The sequence below is a fragment of the Sciurus carolinensis genome, chromosome 14 (genome assembly GCF_902686445.1).
Source record: "Sciurus carolinensis chromosome 14, mSciCar1.2, whole genome shotgun sequence".
NCBI classification, from domain to species: Eukaryota; Metazoa; Chordata; class Mammalia; order Rodentia; family Sciuridae; genus Sciurus; species Sciurus carolinensis.
Genome location: NC_062226.1, coordinates 35,276,515 through 35,288,394, shown reverse-complemented (window position 1 = coordinate 35,288,394; position 11,880 = coordinate 35,276,515). Strand labels below are relative to the sequence as shown.

Sequence of the window (11,880 nt, the reverse complement as noted above, 5' to 3'; positions counted from 1 at the left end):
GCCATTGTCTATGTGTCTGACTCCTCCACTGAAAAAGGACAGAATCATGTCGTCTCATGTTTTAATCCTTGAGCTAGCATAGTGCCTGCCTAGGGAAATGCTCACTGTCTCTTGAGTAAATGTTTGTTCTTAAATAAGTTGATTTGGGGGGGGCAATACCAAAATTTTTGTTGTAGAATAAAATAAATCTGAAAGTATGGGGAAAAGAACTTAAAAATTTCAGAGGTTATAAACATCTCATAGGCTCTGCTTATTTGTCAGCATGATAGAGTTGGCAGACATGCAGTTATGGATATACTTGAACATTAAATGCATCCCTATATACTGTTCATGTTTCCAAGAGAACCACATGACACTCATTCACCTTTAGGTAAAGGGCCCCAGGCCAGCAGAGCTGAATTGGTTCACTCCAGGTGAACCCTGCAGGCTGCCGGCACATCCCAGAAGGGTGTGGACTGTGTGTCAAGTGTTCAAAAGCCAACTAGGGCAGAGAGCAAAAGAACCGGTTGGAAGAAGAATGACACCACAGGGCGATGAATCTCCAGTTCGGCAATTCTCTTCCCAGCTCTTAAATTAATGAGCTTTGTGACCTTGACCAAGTGTCTACCTCTTCATAGGCTCCAGAGTTGATGCTGGTAAAATGAGGGTTTGGAGTGGCTGGTCTCTCAAGTTCCTTCCAGGATTGATGCTCTGTGATCACCGTGAAGACTGTGGACACCCATGGAAGAAAGCAGGTGTGTAATAGGAGCATGTGGCAACTGAGCCATTGGTTCTAGATCAGTAGAGGTTTTTTTAGCAAAAAGAAACCAAGCTAGGACAGAGATTTGTTTAAGTCATCCTGGAAGTAGAGAACTGTAGGGAGCAATAACTCACCATAGTGTCTTAAGGACCTAACTCAGTTTTCTCAGAAGGGAGTTGGTGGAGGAGGGTGGCAGAACAGTAGTAATTTTCGCTTAATAAAATGACCACATTTAAGGAAAGTTTTTATGTTTATTAACTGAGAGTTTATATCACTCACTCTGCACTGAAATTATCCATTTAAGTATTAGAGATGATGCAAAGAGTACCACCTGGACTTGGCTGGGTGAGGTATGACAGCAACACAATGTCATTGAATGGAACTGTAACTTCATGAATTGAGATTATTTGGAATTTGAGGCTGTGAATACCAACTCATAGAAATTTAGAATTGCCATAGCTCAAGTAAAAAGAGATTTAGTTTATTTTGAAGTATATCCATCTTAGCTGGTTGGTAGTGGCTTTGATAATCACATTAAATATTCCTCAAGAAGCACAATGAGAAGTATATCTTCTAACTGAATAATTATGTCACAACCAATAAATACTAGTTAAAAAACTTAGTACCCGGTAGAGAACTTAGAATGAGTACAGAAGAAAATAATATTATGATTGTTAAAAATCCTGGGAAGATTCTTTCTCTTCATAGTTCACTAGTATCAGAATTCCTGAGAGGCAGGTGGAAACTCCCACCTTTGTTTTCGAAAGAATGGGAAATATATACATACAAGGTTTGCTCAGGGACACAGGCTCCTGGCTCATGGCAGCTTCTTTCAAAAATGGCCCTTCTTCTGTGCTGACCAAGTTTCTTCTCCTTAGAGAATACTTATATGATGATTTACTTGGGTTCAGGGAAGGTGAACACTTGCTGAAGCTCTAGAAGATTTTGGTTTTGAATCATAGTGGACAGGGCACCAGTCAAGTGTAAGTGTGGGGACATGTCCTTCTCAGAAAACCAGGACTGAGGGGGCCAGGAGCAAAGACAAGACCCTCCCAAGAGATGAGGGAACCAGCCAGAACCAGAGAGAATTAAAAGAAATGGGCTAAGCTTGAGGTTTCCAGGAAGAGAAGCTAAAGCATTACCAGGTATTTACTCTGTGCAAAGTATGGTCCCAAATCATTGAATATTCTCACATTAACCACCTGAAGCAAACTGCATTGGTTCTATTTTATAAATGGAAAACTGGTATAGAAAGGTTAAATCTTCACCCAACGAGAATCAGGCAGTACATTGTAGAGCTGGAATTCAGATCCAGGCAGTTTAGCTGCTGAGTTCTTCCTTTTAATCATCATGATATAAAATTTCAAGGTTCTATATGACTCTCATTCATTCCCAAGGCTGGGAAGGTAATGGGTTTTGCTGAATGTTCCTGAACTAAGTGGAACCCAGCAGACTCAGCCTTTGCCCAAACCTAGTACCTGGAGTCTGTGGGAGGCTCTGTTTGGTTCAGCATAGTACTCAGGAGGCACTGAATGCTAGACAGTCCCTGAGGGTTGGCAGCAGAAGCCCAGCCCAACCAGCTGATTGAGGATCTTGGGCAAGATTCCCCTTCACTGAAAGGGGGAGGAAAATCATAGGTACTATGGAACCCAGAGCTGAGGAAGGTAAGGAAACTGCCTGATTATTCTATAGCACACATTGTGAACTCTCTACCAGTTCTGTGCTAGGCACTGGTCACTGCAAATAGAGAATTAGGCAATGCCTATTCTGTGTCCTAGAGGAGCCCCAGACTAGTATGAGGAGGGCTGCCTATCTGTTAGGACTCTGGAAATTTCCTTAGGACCTCTGTCTTGGTTTATAGAGGCAGACAAAACTAATTCTAAATCCTGTTGTCACTCTCAGTGAAATTTTAAATATTCAGTTCACTGCCCAATAACTGAATGCAGGAGACAGTTTGTATAACCTTCAGGCCTTAGGATGAACTTTCTGGAGCAAGGGTGTAGGGGCTAAGGCTGCAGCAAAGCTGTGTAGACAGAGTCTGCAAAAGGGCTCTGCAATTAACATGACTAGAGAGATTGTTAGATGAAAGAAGGGAATGAAGAAGGAAGAGTGCTCTCACGTTCATAAACACCAGGACCTATTTATCCCAGCAGAAGAGGGCCCTTATGCTATGGGTAGCCCTGGCATTTTCTTTGGGGTCAGGTCTTTTCGGGGATGAAGAAATTTGGGTAGGCTAGGAATTTATTTGGTAATAAAGGTGATGTCACATTTGACTGGATGGCCCAGTTTATGCTTGTTCTATGGCTGGTTTTTATATTCCCTTGCTTCACTCTCCAAAGTATTCTGGTTCGAATGTTAAACTTTATCTGCCCATGAACAACAACAACAACAACAAAAACAACAACAACAAAACCTACATTTTTCTGGTGGACCTGAGTTCTAAATTCTAAAGCCAAAGAGTTGCTGAGGTATAAACCCCTTTTGCTAGCCTTTCCCACTACCATGTCTGTGTTTGAATCAAGTTCTTTCCATTTCCCTCTCAGCTTGACTGGAAAAATATAAAACTAAAATTTACTTAAAGTTAATAAAAGAGGTACAGAGTACAAATTCATTAACTTCTTGTCACAAACTTTACGGACTCAGAATAATCAGTTCTTGGATCTTTCAGCTCTCCTTCTCCTGGTGTTCTGGGGCACATAGCCAGGAAGAGGCAGGATTGAGGTGTTCATAGGCAACCACATACTCCTGGGCCATGGGACCTCTAGGGTTAGTCCTTGGGATGTCCTATTCTCCTGACTCCTGGGTGAAGGGTTATTTTTTCACAAGGAGCAGCCACTTGAAGCACAGTAACAATGAAATATTACTATGAATGTAGAAATTATTAGAAACTTACAAAAGAATCAGGGAGAAGGAATGAAATCAGTGCTTCACGAAGTTTAATTGAGCAATGACCTCCTCATTAGCAGTAATCAGTTCAGTTTACGAGGTCTCTTTTAAAGATGGAAGATAACAAGGATTCCAGGAAAGAGTCCTTCTCTTATATATATATATATATATATATATGTACATACACACCACATTTCTTCATTCATCTGTCAAAGGACACCTAGGTTGGTTCCATAGTTTAGCTGGAGTTGAACTGGAGGTTAAATGTAGTTTTGATTTGTATTTTTCACATATTTTGTTGGTCATTTGTATTATTCTTTTGAGATGTGTCCTTGTAGCTCTTTTGCCCATTTGCTGGTTAGGTTATTTTTTTTTGTCTTAGTGTTAGGTTTTTTAATTTTTATTTTGATTCATTGTACACAAACGAGGAACAACTATCATTTTCTCTGGTTGTAATGAAGTAGACTCATACCATTTGTGTAATCATACACGTACATAGGGTAATGATGTTTGTCTCATTCTATTATCTTTCTTTCCCCTTCACCCCTCATTTTCCTCTACACAATACATCCTTCTTCCATTCTCTTACCTCCTTCCACCCGCCTACCCCACTCCATTTTGTATCATCATCCACTTATCGGAGAAATCATTTGGCATTTAGTTTTTTGGGATTGGTTTATTTTACTTAGTGTGATATTCTCCAACTCCATCCATTTACCTGCAAATGCCATAATTTTATTCTTCTTTTTGGTTAAATAATATTTCATTGTGTATATATACCACAATTTCTTTATTCATTCATCTATTGAAGGGCATCTAGATTGGTTCCACAATCTAGCTATTGTAAATTGAGCTGCTATAAACTTGATGTAGTATGCTGGTTTTAAGTTCTTTGGGTATAGGCCAAGGAGTCTCTGTGTCACTGTTCATTTTCTCTCTGTCCCCTGGCTAATATGTCTGCTTGTGTCTGTGTTGTGCCGCTATTGCTAAATTCATCAAACAGGGCCTGTGATTGTACGTGACCATAGTCATCTATTTGTTATAGAAACATTTTTGGACTGTTTGAACTGCTTCAACATCTTTTTCCTTTGGTTACAGAAGAGATTGGGAGGATTATTAATAGACAATTATTGAGCATTAGGCTGGCCATAGATATTGAAGAGAATTACAGGGTCAGGGATTTTACAGTCAAAACTTAAAGAGATGTAAAATTAACGAGAAACCCCATTGTTAAAGTTCTGATGTTAGACGCTCATTGCTTCAAAGATTTAGAAGTGTGTAATAAAACCACACTGGCTTTTGTTTCTACTTTCCCAGCATATAACAGCTAAATATCTCTGAATAAATTAATGGAAGATGGAAAGGGTGTGCTTCTTGAAGGAAAGTTCCTCTGAGAAGCTTGCTATTTCAGGTAGACATAGGTCATGGCTTTTGTGAATCAATTTTAAAAGGAATCAGATAAACTTGTGACCTATGATAACATCTATAGCTATTGAAGTCTACACAGGGCAGCCAGTTCTCATGCTTCATTTCATTTAAACCTTCTGTGTCACCAAGACCACAGGATGGGCTGGGAACATCTTCCCCATAGAGGCCTTTCTGGTATTCAGTTTCCCCTGATAAACTGCCTATTTTCCATGTCAGATCCTCTCCAAAACTTGTAATAAATTCGGGGTCAATGAAGGAACATACTGATTATGTAAGAAACTTGACACAACCTCCCATCCAAGACTGTGGAATGCAGGAAAAAACCTTCAGACTTTTAAGTTCTGTGGACTGGAAACCTTCACCAAAAACACTGTCATGACTCAAGACTTTGTTTTCTTTTGCAAATCATTCCTGGGAACTGACACCAGAGACAATTTATTGATCTCAAAGGCAGCCACACTCCTAACTTTATAGTAATAACAGAAATACTAAGAGGATTGAAATTTTAATAGGAATAATAAGTAAAATGTATGGTGGGCATCTTATATGTATTGTCTTGTTCAACCTCCAAATAATAATTATTATATAGATATGATTATATTTTTATTCCAAATTTACAAATGAACACAATTACAGCCCAAACTTGTTTCTGAATTCCTGATTAAACGTCCAACTCAATACCTCTGTGTAGATGTTTAATAAGCACCTCAAGTTTGTTTTGCAAGGTGTTTTTTATGTTGCCCAGGTTGGTCTCAAGCCTGTGGGCTCAGTTGATCCTCCCTTCTTTAGATTCCCGAGTAGCTAGGACTACAGGCATGCACCAAGCTTAAAATGTCCATAACTTGGCTCCTAATATTCTGTCTCATCCCTTGCCCCAGACAAACCTCATCCCAAGTAAGGGCAACTCCAGCTTTGAAGATGCTGAGGCCAAATATCATGCTAAGTGAAATAAGCCAATCCCCAAAAACCAAAGGCCTAATGTTTTCTCTGATAAGCACTGCCGATCCATAGTTGGGGGTGGGCAGGGAAGAATGAAGGAACTTTGGATTGTACAGAAGGAGTGAGGGGAGAGTTGGTGGCGGTGGGGATGGGAAGGACAGTGGAATGAGATAGACATTATTGCCCTGTGTACATGTGTGATTACACTACTAGCCTGACTCAGCACCATGTACAGCCAGAGGAATGAGAAGCTGTGCTCCATTTGTGTACAATGTGTCAAAATGTATTCTACCATTCTGTATAACTAATTAGAACAAGTTTTTAAAAATAAAATTAAAAAAAAATGCCAAAACACTTGGAGTCATCTTTGACTCAGCTTACATTCCAGCTCCAGTCTGGTCAGCAAGTCCTGTCGTGCACCTTCAAACTATAGCCAGAAACTGACCACTTCTGGCTCCTCAGCTACTTCCCTGTTTCAAACCTCCTTCTCTCTCACCTGGATGAGCTTGATAAACTCCTTCTGCCCTTGTTCCTTTCAAGTATATTCCCATCATGCTAGCCAGAGCTCTTGTTAAAATTCAAGTTTGAGATCTTCTAGGGCTTCCCGTCTGACTCAGTGGAAATCAAAGCCCTTACAGTGGCTACAAGGCCTCTCAGCAGGGGCCAGTTTCTTCTCTGACCTAATCTTCTCTTAACCTCCCTTTACTGACTCTAGCAACTCTAGCCTTCCAGCTTCCTTTGGAAAATCAAGCCTCCTCCTGCCCCAGTCTTCACCTTCACTCTTCCCTCCACCTGGAATGCCCTCTCTACCACATTTCCACAGGATTTGGATCTGCTTCTCTCTCAGGTCTTGACCCAACATCACTTTCCCAGAAAGGCCTACCCTGAAACCCTATTTAGTTTACAACTCCCTCTGACAGTCTCCGCAGTCCTTCCCTGCTTTAGTCTTCTCAACCATTATCCCACCTGGACATACTATGAATGTGAATTCCACGAAGGCAAGGATTTTAGTTTCTTTTCTTTACTGATGTATCCCCAGTAACCAGAACGTGTCTGGCACATCACAGTAAGTGCAAAACAGACACTCAATTTGTCGAATAACTGAATAAATAAGGAAAGTGAAGCTTAAGACTTGCTTGAGGGCTGAAGATGTGGCTTATTGGTAGAGTGGTCTAGTGAGCACATGGCCCTGGGTTCCACCCACAGCACAGAAAACTAAAATAAAATAAAACAGGGGTGGGGGAAACCCATCTGACTTTATGCAAATATTAAAATAGTAAAACTGGGATGCAAACTTAGATGCTTTAATTTCAGATCTGGGCTTTAACCATTATGTATATGGAATGTGCTGGATAGTATGAGGCCTCTATGCTTTGAATTTAAGATGCCAAACTTGTGGCTTTTATATGTAATCTGCATTTTTAGTGTACCATGTTTTCTGTAACCACATTTCAGTCACCATCTCATAACATGGAAGGCAGAAGCTTTCAGATTTACATTTTTTTTTTTTACTATGTAACACATTATAAGAAATTTGAATTTGAAAGGCATGTCCTGAAAAGCCTTCCATGAAGAATGTGATCAAGAAAGGACCCCTAGGAAATTCTGGGGAAAGGACAATATTCTTTTTATTGACCTGGCAGGTGGTACAGAGTAGCTGTTTTATTCTTTTTCTTTAAACTGTGCACAAATTTTTATATATAACTTTACATATGCTATATAGTTTATAATTTTAAAAGTTTCTCTCTCATTCCTAGCCACTAGTTTCTCTTTGGAAGCAACGAATGTTACCAGTTTCTTATGTGCCCTTCTAAGGGTATTCTGTACTTATTCTACATATATACTTTTGTTCTTCTATTTTTTCAAAAAATATAATATTTCATAAAATTATAATATTAATTAATATTAAGTATTTTTGAGTGTAATATTCAGTAGTGTTAAGGGCATTCACATTGTTGTGCATTCGATCTTCAGAACTCTTCATCTTACAAAATTGAAATTCTATGCCCATTAATAACTCCCAGTTCTCTGCTTCTTTCAGTCCCTGGCAACCATCATTTTACTTTCTGTCCTCAAGATTCATCCATGCTATAGCATGTATAAGAATTTTCTTCCTTTTTTAAGGTTGAATAATTTTTCATTATGTATGTATATCACATTTTGTTTATTCATTTGTCAATGGACACTTGGGTTGCTTCAAACTTTGGCTGTTGTAAACACACTGTTGTGAATCTGAGTGTATAACTATCTCTTTGAAGCCTTGCTTTCAATTCTTTTGGGTGTAGACATAGCAGTGGAATTGCTGGGTCATACAGAAACTTGATTTTTTTTTTCTTTTTATTATATTGGAGGTTGAGCCCAGGGGTACTTTACCATTGAGCCACATCTCCAGTTCTTTTTATTTTTTATCTTGAAATGGGATCTCACTAAGTGGCTTAGAGTTTCCCTAAGTTGCTGAGGCTGTCTTCAAATTTGTGATCCTCCTGCCTCACCCTGAGTCACTAGAATTACAAACATTTGCCATCCCACCTGGCTCATTTAAATTTTTAAAATTATAAATATATAAATTTTTTAGTTGTGGATGAATCTTTATTTTTATTTATTTATTTATATGTGATGTTGAGAAGCAAACCCGGTACCTCACATATGCTAGGCAAGAGTTCTACCACTGAGCCACAGCCCCAGCCCTGATTTTTAATTTTTTGAGGAACTGCTATATCTGTTTTCCATAGCAGCTGTTCCCTTTTACATTCGAACCCCACCTTTTTTAAAAAAACATTTTTTAGTTGTAGGCAGACACAATACCTTTATTTACTTTTATGTGGTGCTGAGGATGGAACCCAGGGCCTCACACACACTACGGTAGCACACTACCTCTGAGTCACAACCCTGGCCCCACCTTTTTTAAATGCAAATGGTAGCACACCATTTATACTGTCCTATATCTTTTTTTTTTTTTTTTTTCAGTGCTGGGAATTGAACCCAGGGGCACTTTACTACTGATCTATATCTCCAGTTCTTTGTATTTTTTGTTTTGAGACAGGATCTCACTAAGTTACTGAAAGTGTTCCAAAGTTGAGGCTGGCATTGAACTTGTGATCTTCCTGCCTCAGCCTCTCAAGTTGCTGGGATTACAAGTATGTGCTACCATGGCTGGCTGTATATGTCACTTTTTTCATTTATCATATATCTTAAGACTGTATCATATCTGTACATGAATAACTTTGTCATTCTTATAAAGAATGATTCATAGCATTCAATTTATGGGCATATTAAAATTTATTTAACCATTCCCTTGTTGGTGGACATTAAGGTTGTTTCCAATCTTTTTCTATAATAAATAATGCTCAGTTAATACCTTTTTGCAAACAATATCTTGCTTGTGTAAAATATATGTATTTGTAGAGTAACTTTCTAAAAGTGGAGGGACTGTGTAAAAGGTGTGTGCATTTGTAATATTGATAGATTATTGCCAAATTTCCTCCATGGCCTTTGTACCAATTTGCACTCTCATCAGCGATATATGTGAGAAGTTACAAGTTCTTAGCCTTGACTTCACAGATGCTGAAATTGTATACAAGCTTTTGTTCATCTGTGAACCTATGATTTCTTCTGGGCAAAGTCCATATTGCTACCACCATATTACCACAGGACTCAATATCTCCCAAAAGGTTAAGAATCATTTCTCACAGGAAGCCTTGCACTTGAAAATCCAGTGTAAAGAATTATAAATGATTTCAAAAGGCTTCTTTGCTTTTCTAAAGGAATCCCTGAAAATGTCTTGTGTATTTACAATACAGTGACGACAATGAAACTGAATACATGTACTTATTTTAGTAGACTCTGTGACCCAAGTGTATCGATTCTAAGAGGATTCAGAGTAAATCCCACTACAATAAAATCTGGGTAATAAAAAGATATCAGAACCTCCAGTTAACACTTTTTTATTTCAAATACTAATATAAAACCTGTGTGCATAACTTTGGGCCTGTTATGTGTGAGATGTTGTATTTGGAAACATTTTTGACATATTTCAGTACACAAAGCCTAATGCAGAGCTTAGTACTCAGTAAGCCCTCGATGTCTGGCTTCTACTTGCTCCTCTCCCTTTACCCCTTATCCTAGAATTTGAACATTTCACAGATACGGTTATATGTTGGTCCCTAAGTGATTCTCTCAACCAAGGAGCAAGGCCAGTAGTGACAGCAGATGGATCAGCCTGGATGTGGATTCTCAGTGCACTGACATCTTAACACTACCGATCTCCTCGGGCCACAGCATGCATGCAAAATACACGTAGGCCCATTATCTTCTGCCTCATTCCCTCCACCATTTATAGGCCTGGAAACTCTGACCTATTTCTCAGGGGTGTTATGTGGATTAACCAGTAAATCATAATTAATTATGAAGTAAGCATTAATTATCATTATCACGGTCAGTTCCAGTGTGGCTTCCTGACTGGGAGAGAGAAACTGCTTGCATACTGGCTCTTTGTAGGAGTTCATAACACCCCACAAAACTATGAGGGGTGTGTCCTCCTCTAAAGCATGCTAGAAGTACTTCAAAGTTTTTTAAAATATGTGAGTGCACACTGGAAAGGTGTGCTGTTTGTAAGTGACTGCAGGGAACCTGGTCACTGTCCTCATTATCAGAAGGGCGGCCATAGAGCAGAGGATGTGGGGTTGTCTTTCGTGGGTTCAGAGGGAAGAAAGGTCCAATGGGAAGGAAGATATTAGCCCCAGAATGGAAAGGACTAGAAGAGCTAGAGCAATTCAACCAGTGCCAACTGCCTGAAAAAACTGAGTTCTTCTTAGGCATATTTTCCAATAACTTATTGATTACCTGTTATGGGCAGGTCATTGTCCTAAGTGCAGGAGGAACCCAAATATGAACCAGGCAAGCACTGTGCTCTTAGAGAGCTTCTGGTGTAATAGGGAGGACAAAATCCTTCTGTCCATCCATTCAGTAAATGTATGCTGAGCACCTCTTATGTGATGGGATACAGCAATCTACAAAATAAAGACTTTGTATCCTACAGGTGGTCGATGAAATTGACAGTAAGAATCCCTAAAGCACGATGTTAATATTACTCTTGGAGACCAAAATTTGGAAAGTTAACATGAAACAAATTAAATAAATGTTTTGGCTAATGGGTATGCGATTATGACTAAGAAAGCTTAAATGTAACAAATCATATACTTTGATGACTGTTGGTATAAATGGAGTAGTCTGCCTGAAGCTAGAAAACAGAGAATCAGAGGAAAAATATTTGTGAATTTGCTCCCAGCCTTATCTGAAGATAGAAGAGTGTACCAGGTAGAATAGTGGACGGCTCAGCGACACTGGCCATTGAGAGCATTCAACCCACTCTCTCGAGGACCTCCTCCTCTTCTCTTTGCTCATTCCTACCAGGTTTACACTGAAATGTGACTTTCCCAGGAAAGCCTCTTCTGCACCCTCTCAGTACTATTTCCACAGTACTTCTTCAAGCTGGAATTTAACTCTTTTTTTCTTCAGTGTCTGTCTTCTCTACTAGACTGGAAGCTGCATGAAGGAAGAAGCCCTGTCAGGCTTTTCTGCCATTGTGTTCCATTGCCTGGCACACAGAGGCACTCGGTAGAAACTTGTTAAATGAAAGACTGAAAAAACCTGATTTCTCAGGAAGATCTTCCTGTAAGAGAAGCTCAGCTCTGAGCAGAGAAGACTTTTATTTCTGAAGTTCTTGGAGATCTTACTCTATGGCAACATGCCATCACTAGATAGGAAATGCAAGTAAATAGGAGATGAGCTGGGGGATTTCTGAACTGGAATAACTATCATGGAAGCAGTTATGGAAGAGAGGGCACCTAGTCTGGGTCTTGAATCAATCATGAGATTTAGCATGTGGA

General features: G+C 39.4%; 1 protein-coding gene across 5 annotated transcripts in view; it reads left to right on the top strand.

Annotated features, from left to right (window-relative positions):
- Window positions 1–517: 517 nt before the first annotated feature.
- Frmpd1 (FERM and PDZ domain containing 1) overlaps window positions 518–11,880 on the top strand; it is a 175,097-nt gene continuing 163,734 nt past the window's right edge. For all 5 annotated transcript variants that reach the window (XM_047523706.1, XM_047523704.1, XM_047523708.1 and 2 more), the window contains exon 1: window positions 518–734. The gene's annotated coding sequence lies outside the window, so the exon portion shown is untranslated. The remainder of the gene's footprint in view (window positions 735–11,880) is intronic.